This window comes from Salmo salar, unplaced genomic scaffold (genome assembly GCF_905237065.1).
Source record: "Salmo salar unplaced genomic scaffold, Ssal_v3.1, whole genome shotgun sequence".
NCBI classification, from domain to species: domain Eukaryota; kingdom Metazoa; phylum Chordata; class Actinopteri; order Salmoniformes; family Salmonidae; genus Salmo; species Salmo salar.
In genome coordinates this window covers 274,430-285,000 of record NW_025548891.1, presented here as the reverse complement: position 1 = coordinate 285,000, position 10,571 = coordinate 274,430, and the positions used below count along the sequence as shown (strand labels likewise).

At 42.9% G+C, this 10,571-nt stretch overlaps 1 long non-coding RNA gene across 1 annotated transcript; it reads left to right on the top strand.

The window, feature by feature from the left end:
* The first annotated feature begins 1,317 nt into the window (after positions 1-1,317).
* LOC106593321 (uncharacterized) lies at positions 1,318-8,947 on the top strand. The gene is made up of 3 exons (XR_006763773.1): positions 1,318-1,350; positions 8,443-8,559; positions 8,875-8,947. It is a non-coding gene; the product is annotated as an uncharacterized lncRNA (long non-coding RNA).
* The last annotated feature ends 1,624 nt before the right edge of the window (positions 8,948-10,571 follow it).

Here is a 10,571-nt window from a genome sequence, read left to right as displayed (position 1 = left end):
ATTTCGCTGTCTGTGTGTCTGTCTATGTCTGTCTGTGTGTCTGTCTCTGTCCGTCTGTGTGTCTGTCTATCTGTTTCTGTCTGGCTGTGTGTCTGTGTCTCTGTGTCTCTCTGTCGCTGTGTCTGTCTGTCTGTCTGTCTCTGTCTGTCTGTCTGTCTGTCTGTCTGTCTGTCTGTCTGTCTGTCTGTCTGTCTGTCTGTCTGTCTGTCTGTCTGTCTGTCTGTCTGTCTGTCTGTCTGTCTGTCTCTGTCTGTCTCTGTCTGCATGTCTCCGTCTGTCCGTCTGTCTGTCTGTCTGTCTGTCTGTCTGTCTGTCTGTCTGTCTGTCTGTCTGTCTGTCTGTCTGTCTGTCTGTCTGTCTGTCTGTCTGTCTGTCTGTCTGATCCAGAGCTCTTCTTATGTTTCCCCATCTGAGCTCAGAGTAGATGAGAGATGTAATGTTTGTCTCTGTTGTGTTGAAGACCAATCAAGCAGGAGAGACCAGCCTCCCCTGTTCCCAGCTGTGTGTCCATGAAGAGTGACCAGTCTATGGATCGTCCTATATGGTTTAGAGAGGGAGACTTTTCTACTGAACAAAGGTAAGAAGAACTCATGGGTCATGGTCAGTGAGTTAAACAACACTGTCTCTAGTCATTTCTCCTCTCCCATTTTCACATTTATTTTTGTTGTTTTCATAATCCATAGGCTAATACTTTAGTCCATTTTCATAGTCCTAAAACAATATTAATTAAACAAACACAATATTCCCTCCTTGTGTGTGTGTCTCTCTGTCTGTCTATCTGTCTGTCTGTCTCTTTGCCTGTCTCTCTGTCTGTTTGTATTTTGCTGTCTGTCTGTCTGTCTGTCTGTCTGTCTGTCTGTCTGTCTGTCTGTCTGTCTGTCTGTCTGTCTGTCTGTCTGTCTGTCTGTCTGTCTGTCTGTCTGTCTGTCTGTCTGTCTGTCTGTGTATCTATCTCCGTCTGTCTGTCTGTCTGTCTGTCTGTCTGTCTGTCTGTCTGTCTGTCTGTCTGTCTGTCTGTCTGTCTGTCTGTCTGTCTGTCTGTCTGTGTATCTATCTCCGTCTGTTTGTGTATCTGTCTGTCTGTCTGTCTGTCTGTCTGTCTGTCTGTCTGTCTGTCTGTCTGTCTGTCTGTCTGTCTGTCTGTCTGTCTGTCTGATCCAGAGCTCTTCTTATGTTTCCCATCTGAGATCAGAGTAGATGAGAGATGTAATGTTTGTCTCTGTTGTGTTGAAGACCAATCAAGCAGGAGAGACCAGCCTCCCCTGTTCCCAGCTGTGTGTCCATGAAGAGTGACCAGTCTATGGTTGAACCTCTATCCTTTAGAGAGGGAGACTTTTCTACTGAACAAAGGTAAGAAGAAGTCATGGGTCATGGTCAGTGAGTTAAACAACACTGTCTCTAGTCATTTCTCCTCTCACATTTTCACATTTCTTTTGGTTGTTTTCATAATCCATAGGCTAATCCTTTAGTCCATTTTCATAGTCCTAAAACAATATTAAACAAACACAATATTCCCTCCCTGTGTGTGTGTGTGTGTGTGTGTGTGTGTGTGTGTGTGTGTGTGTGTGTGTGTGTGTGTGTGTGTGTGTGTGTGTGTGTGTGTGTGTGTGTGTGTGTGTGTGTTTGTGTGTGTGCACTCCCTGCACGAGGAGATGTAATCTCATGTGTTGTCCACAGAAACCTACAGGAGGACTATAGTATGTTATGGATACTTCAGTCTCCAGAGGTCTTAACCTATAGAAGGACTATAGTATGTTTAGTCCCAGAGGTCTTAACCTATAGAAGGACTATAGTATGTTTAGTCCCAGAGGTCTTAACCTATAGAAGGACTATAGTATGTTTAGTCCCAGAGGTCTTAACCTATAGAAGGACTAGAGTATGTTTAGTCCCAGAGGTCTTAACCTACAGAAGGACTATAGTATGTTTAGTCCCAGAGGTCTTAACCTATAGAAGGACTATAGTATGTTTAGTCCCAGAGGTCTTAACCTATAGAAGGACTATAGTATGTTATGGATACTTCAGTCCCCAGAGGTCTTAACCTATAGAAGGACTATAGTATGTTTAGTCCAAGAGGTCTTAACCTATAGAAGGACTATAGTATGTTATGGATACTTCAGTCCCCAGAGGTCTTAACCTATAGAAGGACTATAGTATGTTTAGTCCCAGAGGTCTTAACCTATAGAAGGACTATAGTATGTTTAGTCCCAGAGGTCTTAACCTATAGAAGGACTATAGTATGTTATAGATACTTCAGTCCCAGAGGTCTTAACCTACAGAAGGACTATAGTATGTTTAGTCCCAGAGGTCTTAACCTACAGAAGGACTATAGTATGTTTAGTCCCAGAGGTCTTAACCTATAGAAGGACTATAGTATGTTTAGTCCCAGAGGTCTTAACCTACAGAAGGACTATAGTATGTTTAGTCCCAGAGGTCTTAACCTGTAGAAGGACTATAGTATGCTATGGATACTTCAGTCCCAGAGGTCTTAACCTACAGAAGGACTATAGTATGTTATGGATACTTCAGTCCCCAGAGGTCTTAACCTATAGAAGGACTATAGTATGTTTAGTCCCAGAGGTCTTAACCTACAGAAGGACTATAGTATGTTTAGTCCCCAGAGGTCTTAATCTGTAGAAGGACTATAGTATGTTATGGATACTTCAGTCCCAGAGGTCTTAACCTACAGAAGGACTATAGTATGTTTAGTCCCAGAGGTCTTAACCTATAGAAGGACTATAGTATGTTTAGTCCCAGAGGTCTTAACCTATAGAAGAACTATAGTATGTTATGGATACTTCAGTCCCCAGAGGTCTTAACCTATAGAAGGACTATAGTATGTTTAGTCCCAGAGGTCTAAACCTATAGAAGGACTATAGTATGTTATAGATACTTCAGTCCCCAGAGGTCTTAACCTATAGAAGGACTATAGTATGTTTAGTCCCAGAGGTCTAAACCTACAGAAGGACTATAGTATGTTATAGATACTTCAGTCCCCAGAGGTCTTAACCTATAGAAGGACTATTATAGTATGTTTAGTCCCCAGAGGTCTTAACCTAGAGGACTATAGTATGTTTAGTCCCAGAGGTCTTAACCTATAGAAGGACTATAGTATGTTTAGTCCCCAGAGGTCTTAACCTATAGAAGGACTATAGTATGTTTAGTCCCAGAGGTCTTAACCTACAGAAGAACTATAGTATGTTTAGTCCCAGAGGTCTTAACCTATAGAAGGACTATAGTATGTTTAGTCCCAGAGGTCTTAACCTATAGAAGGACTATAGTATGTTATAGATACTTCAGTCCCCAGAGGTCTTAACCTATAGAAGGACTATAGTATGTTTAGTCCCAGAGGTCTTAACCTACAGAAGGACTATAGTTTGTTTAGTCCCCAGAGGTCTTAACCTATAGAAGGACTATAGTATGTTTAGTCCCAGAGGTCTTAACCTATAGAAGGACTATAGTATGTTATAGATACTTCAGTCCCAGAGGTCTTAAGCTATAGAAGGACTATAGTATGTTATAGATACTTCAGTCCCCAGAGGTCTTAACCTATAGAAGGACTATAGTATGTTATAGATACTTCAGTCCCAGAGGTCTTAACCTATAGAAGGACTATAGTATGTTTAGTCCCAGAGGTCTTAACCTATAGAAGGACTATAGTATGTTTAGTCCCAGAGGTCTTAACCTATAGAAGGACTATAGTATGTTTAGTCCCAGAGGTCTTAACCTATAGAAGGACTATAGTATGTTATAGATACTTCAGTCCCCAGAGGTCTTAACCTATAGAAGGACTATAGTATGTTTAGTCCCAGAGGTCTTAACCTACAGAAGGACTATAGTATGTTTTTGTTAAAGGTCATACTTTGGCTTTTGGAGCCACATGTACTTCTTGTTCGTTGACGGAAAAGGTTACTAGCTCACTATTGTCCAAACCAGTTGTGTTAGACCTGTTTATTATATAGTAATGGTTTTAAATCAGTTATATCTACTGCACTTGAAATACCCACCCCTCCGAACTTGTTGTTTATTTTCCAATACCTAATATATTGGACATGTGTTACATAGCAATGTTTTACAATAATGATATCTACTGCAGTTGAGTTATGCTTGCTCTGTCTCCCTAACTGTTGTTCAGGTACATTACTGTATTTGACCACTAGGTGGAGACATTGACCACAGTAGCCCTCACCCTGAGGACCAACCTGTATAGTCTACCACACCCTCTCTCATTAGCGCCACCAGCTGAAGAGAGTTTCTCCCTAATTGTCTTCCCCATGCCCGACATGAACTTGTCCATTCCCTTTGTGTGATTATTCTGAGGAAGGCCATTGAAAGCTGAAACATTACATCTTTCTAAACTTTTTCTTTTCAACAATTGAATGTTTTTGGTTGCACCTCTATTCACGTTGGTTGAGCCAAATTAGACGGTAGCCTACATGTAGCAAAACAGAACTCAACTGATTGAACATGAAATGTATGTCAATATGTTTGAAAGAGGCTTATAGCTGCTGTTTAATGCAGTCATCTCAGGTTTTCATTTTAAGCATCATTTTATATGTCGCTTGTTTGAATCAAATACAAAGACATTGACACCTTCGTATTTGTAGTCAACTTTGTTCTGAATTCATCTGCTGTCACAGAGAGACTGATAAACCATGTGATTCTATGTTTAGTTGAGATGTTCTGTGTATAAAGTCACGTGGAAGGGCAAAAAGCATCTAACAACACAATCAGCTGTTCTACTGGTCTGAGACAGGAGGTAGATTACTCAGCTGTTCTAGTGGTCTGAGACAGGAGGTAGATTACTCAGCTGTTCTAGTGGTCTGAGACAGGAGGTAGATTACTCATCTGTTCTAGTGGTCTGAGACAGGAGGTAGATTACTCAGCTGTTCTAGTGGTCTGAGACAGGAGGTAGATTACTCAGCTGTTCTAGTGGTCTGAGACAGGAGGTAGATTACTCAGCTGTTCTAGTGGTCTGAGACAGGAGGTAGATTACTCAGCTGTTCTAGTGGTCTGAGACAGGAGGTAGATTACTCAGCTGTTCTAGTGGTCTGAGACAGGAGGTAGATTACTCAGCTGTTCTACGAGTGGTCGGAGGCAGGTGTTAGATCACAAGCATTTTCCAAGTGTAATGTTATTGATGGTTTCGGGAAACAGCTCTTTTACGAAATCCATGCGGGTTACTGTTATCAGCTCCTCACAACCCCAAGCTGAACATCCCCCACAACCAGAGCCTGATCGTCAAGGGGGAACCATAAACCTGCCTCTCCAACTCTCCCTGACCTGAGTGTGTTAACTCCTGAGTGTCTAGGGGGGAACCATAAACCTGCCTCTCCATCTCTCCCTGACCTGAGTGTGTTAACTCCTGAGTGTCTAGGGGGAACCATAAACCTGCCTCTCCATCTCTCCCTGACCTGAGTGTGTTAACTCCTGAGAGTCTAGGGGGGAACCATAAACCTGCCTCTCCAACTCTCCCTGACCTGAGTGTTTTAACTCCTGAGTGTCTAGGGGGGAACCATAAACCTGCCTCTCCAACTCTCCCTGACCTGAGTGTGTTAACTCCTGAGAGTCTAGGGGGGGAACCATAAACCTGCCTCTCCATCTCTCCCTGACCTGAGTGTGTTAACTCCTGAGAGTCTAGGGGGGAACCATAAACCTGCCTCTCCAACTCTCCCTGACCTGAGTGTTTTAACTCCTGAGAGTCTAGGGGGAACCATAAACCTGCCTCTCCATCTCTCCCTGACCTGAGTGTTTTAACTCCTGAGAGTCTAGGGGGGGAACCATAAACCTGCCTCTCCAACTCTCCCTGACCTGAGTGTGTTAACTCCTGAGAGTCTAGGGGGAACCATAAACCTGCCTCTCCATCTCTCCCTGACCTGAGTGTGTTAACTCCTGAGAGTCTAGGGCAACCATAAACCTGCCTCTCCATCTCTCCCTGACCTGAGTGTGTTAACTCCTGAGAGTCTAGGGGGGAACCATAAACCTGCCTCTCCAACTCTCCCTGACCTGAGTGTGTTAACTCCTGAGAGTCTAGGGGGAACCATAAACCTGCCTCTCCATCTCTCCCTGACCTGAGTGTGTTAACTCCTGAGAGTCTAGGGGGGAACCATAAACCTGCCTCTCCAACTCTACCTGACCTGAGTGTGTTAACTCCTGAGAGTCTAGAGGGAACCATAAACCTGCCTCTCCAACTCTCCCTGACCTGAGTGTGTTAACTCCTGAGAGTCTAGGGGGGAACCATAAACCTGCCTCTCCATCTCTCCCTGACCTGAGTGTGTTAACTCCTGAGAGTCTAGGGGGGAACCATAAACCTGCCTCTCCAACTCTCCCTGACCTGAGTGTGTTAACTCCCTGAGAGTCTAGGGGGGAACCATAAACCTGCCTCTCCATCTCTCCCTGACCTGAGTGTGTTAACTCCTGAGAGTCTAGGGGGGAACCATAAACCTGCCTCTCCATCTCTCCCTGACCTGAGTGTGTTAACTCCTGAGAGTCTAGGGCAACCATAAACCTGCCTCTCCATCTCTCCCTGACCTGAGTGTGTTAACTCCTGAGAGTCTAGGGGGGAACCATAAACCTGCCTCTCCAACTCTCCCTGACCTGAGTGTGTTAACTCCTGAGAGTCTAGGGGGGAACCATAAACCTGCCTCTCCATCTCTCCCTGACCTGAGTGTGTTAACTCCTGAGAGTCTAGGGGGGAACCATAAACCTGCCTCTCCAACTCTCCCTGACCTGAGTGTGTTAACTCCTGAGAGTCTAGGGGGGACCATAAACCTGCCTCTCCATCTCTCCCTGACCTGAGTGTTTTAACTCCTGAGAGTCTAGGGGGGAACCATAAACCTGCCTCTCCATCTCTCCCTGACCTGAGTGTTTTAACTCCTGAGAGTCTAGGGGGAACCATAAACCTGCCTCTCCATCTCTCCCTGACCTGAGTGTGTTAACTCCTGAGAGTCTAGGGGGGAACCATAAACCTGCCTCTCCATCTCTCCCTGACCTGAGTGTTTTAACTCCTGAGAGTCTAGGGGGGAACCATAAACCTGCCTCTCCAACTCTCCCTGACCTGAGTGTGTTAACTCCTGAGAGTCTAGGGGAACCATAAACCTGCCTCTCCAACTCTCCCTGACCTGAGTGTTTTAACTCCTGAGTGTCTAGGGGGGGAACCATAAACCTGCCTCTCCAACTCTCCCTGACCTGAGTGTGTTAACTCCTGAGAGTCTAGGGGGGAACCATAAACCTGCCTCTCCAACTCTCCCTGACCTGAGTGTGTTAACTCCTGAGAGTCTAGGGGGAACCATAAACCTGCCTCTCCATCTCTCCCTGACCTGAGTGTGTTAACTCCTGAGAGTCTAGGGGGAACCATAAACCTGCCTCTCCATCTCTCCCTGACCTGAGTGTGTTAACTCCTGGGCTACTTTATTCCCCTCTGGCTGGGGGTGGAGTCAGTGAGTCACAAACCAGTAAAATAGGTAGAGACGGGTCGCTCTCTTTCAAGCTCTGAGATTTAACGATGTTCCTATGAAGGTTCTAACGATTAATTTAGCCTTCAGATGCTTTTGGGAAACCAGGCCCTGGATAAGAACATCTGCTAAAAAAAGTGTTAAATGTAAAAAATTTACAAACAGATCACATATACATTTCTTGAATATTTAAAAAAAAATATATATATATTGATGTCACAAATGTATCATTTGTACATATCTTTATTAAAAATGTAGTAATTTGTTATATTTGACTGTATGATTTCTCTGAGAGTGAGGCAGATATATATTATTACTGTATTAAACCTAGCAGTACTACTGATTTCTCTGAGAGTGAGGCAGATATATATTATTACTGTGTTAAACCTAGCAGTACTACTGATTTCTCTGAGAGGCAGATATATATTATTACTGTGTTAAACCTAGCAGTACTACTGATTTCTCTGAGAGGCAGATATATATTAATACTGTGTTAAACTTAGCAGTACTACTGATTTCTCTGAGAGGCAGATATATATTATTACTGTGTTAAACCTAGCAGTACTACTGATTTCTCTGAGAGTGAGGCAGATATATATTATTACTGTGTTAAACCTAGCAGTACTACTGATTTCTCTGAGAGTGAGGCAGATATATATTATTACTGTATTAAACCTAGCAGTAGTACTGATTTCTCTGAGAGTGAGGCAGATATATTGCATTTAGCAAAAAACATTATTTGTCTCTGAAATGAAACCATCAAGTGATAGATTTTAAACAAATACATGTCTGTCGTTGAACTACCCCATGTAATGATTAGATAGTGAAAAAACACACCAATCTCTTTACTAATTTCTTTAAACAATAAAGACTAATTTACGAACATTTCTGTAAAGTGAAATGTTGCGTTTTGTAATGAAACTCTTCTTATGTTCCCCATCTGAGCTCAGAGTAGATGAGAGATGTAATGTTTGTCTCTGTTGTGTTGAAGACTAATCAAGCAGGAGAGACCAGCCTCCCCTGTACCCAGCTGTGTGTCCATGAAGAGTGACCACTCTATGGATACACCTATACGGTTTAGAGAGGGAGACTTTTCTACTGAACAAAGGTAAGAAGAACTCATGGGTCATGGTCAGTGAGTTAAACAACACTGTCTCTAGTCATTTCTCCTCTCACATTTTCACATTTCTTTTGGTTGTTTTCATAATCCATAGACTAATCCTTTAGTCCATTTTCATAGTCCTAAAACAATATTAAACAAACACAACATTCCCTCCCTTTGTGTGTGTGTGTGTGTGTGTGTGTGTGTGTGTGTGTGTGTGTGTGTGTGTGTGTGTGTGTGTGTGTGTGTGTGTGTGTGTGTGTGTGTGTGTGTGTGTGTACTCCCTGGTTGAGGAGATGTAATCTCATGTTTTGTCCACAGAAACCAACAGGAGAGATCAGAGTCAGAGATTCTCAGTGGTCAGTCTTCCCAGAGTCATCAAACAGACCTGGACTCCATATTCAGTGTATGTGGTCCTGTTATGAACATTTGTTTTTGTTGACCTCAAGTAAAGTTGATCTGTCAATCATTCATTAATGTGTTAATGAGAAAGCCTTTCTTCTCTTGCTTAACTTATTTACTTCATTTATTTCAGTTGCTTGAAGAGAAAATTATGACATTTGTGAAGAACGAGCTGAAGATGTTCAAGAGGATTCTTAGTCCAGAACTCCCAGAAGGCTTTGAGAGTCAGAAGCAGGATGAGGAAGTGGTGGATGCTGAAGATGAGAAGCAGGAGAGCAGTGCCAGAGAGGGGGCTCTGAAGATCACACTGCACGTCCTGAGGAAAATTAACCAGAAGGAGCTTGCTGAGACACTGGAGAAATGTAAGATCTGTCTGCCACATGTTGAATGCTGTTTTATAACATTTAAAAGCTGTAGCTAAAGTACAGCTAAAGTAGCTGTGTAACTCAATGATATTGTAGCAACCTTAACACAACACCTTGTGACCTCATCAAGTAGCAGAAGGGATGTGATGTGGTGATTAATTTAGAGAGAGAGACAGAGAGAGACAACATTAATAATACCATCAATAACACCAATAATAATATAATCAGTCACACCAGTCTGTAATGCATTAAGAAAACGTTTACACATTTATACAGTCAGTTAAGAGAATAAATTATTATTTTAAAACTTTAACAGTCCTTCAATACTGTAGACATTAAAACAGACGTAATATTAATATCCTCTGTGTTATTTCTTCATTCAGATGAGCTTGCTGTGATTTGCCAACGTGAACTCAAATCTAATCTAAAGAAGAAGTTTCAATGTGTATTTGAGGGGATCGCTAAACAAGGAAACCCAACACTTCTCAATAAGATCTACACAGAGGTCTACATCACAGAGGGAGGAACAGGAGAGGTCAATAATGAACATGAGCTGAGACAGATTGAGACAACAACCAGGAAACATGCAAGACCAGAGACTGCAATCAAATGTAACGACATCTTCAAACCCTTAACTGGACAAGACAAACTCATCAGAACTGTGCTGACAAAGGGAGTCGCTGGCATTGGAAAAACAGTCTCTGTGCAGAAGTTCATTCTGGACTGGGCTGAAGGAAAAGCCAATCAGGATGTTCAATTTGTGTTTTCATTCCCTTTCCGGGAGCTGAATTTGATGAAAGGGGACAAACACACTTTCATTGAACTCCTCAATCACTTCTCAATGGAAACCAAAAAATCAGGAATCTCCATCTACAACAAGTACAAAGTTCTGTTCATCTTTGATGGTCTGGATGAGTGCCGACTGCCCCTAGACTTCCAGAAGAACAAGATCTGTTGTGACGTCACAGAGTCAACCTCACTGGATGTTCTGCTGACAAATCTCATCAAGGGAAATCTGCTTCCCTCTGCTCTCCTCTGGATAACTACCCGACCTGCAGCAGCCAATAAGATCCCTTCAGGGTGTGTTGACCAGGTAACAGAGGTACGAGGGTTCAATGACCCACAGAAGGAGGAGTACTTCAGAAAGAGATTCAGTGATGAGGACCTGGCCAGCAGAATCATCTCACACATAAAGACATCAAGGAGCCTCCACATCATGTGCCACATTCCAGTCTTCTGTTGGATCTCTGC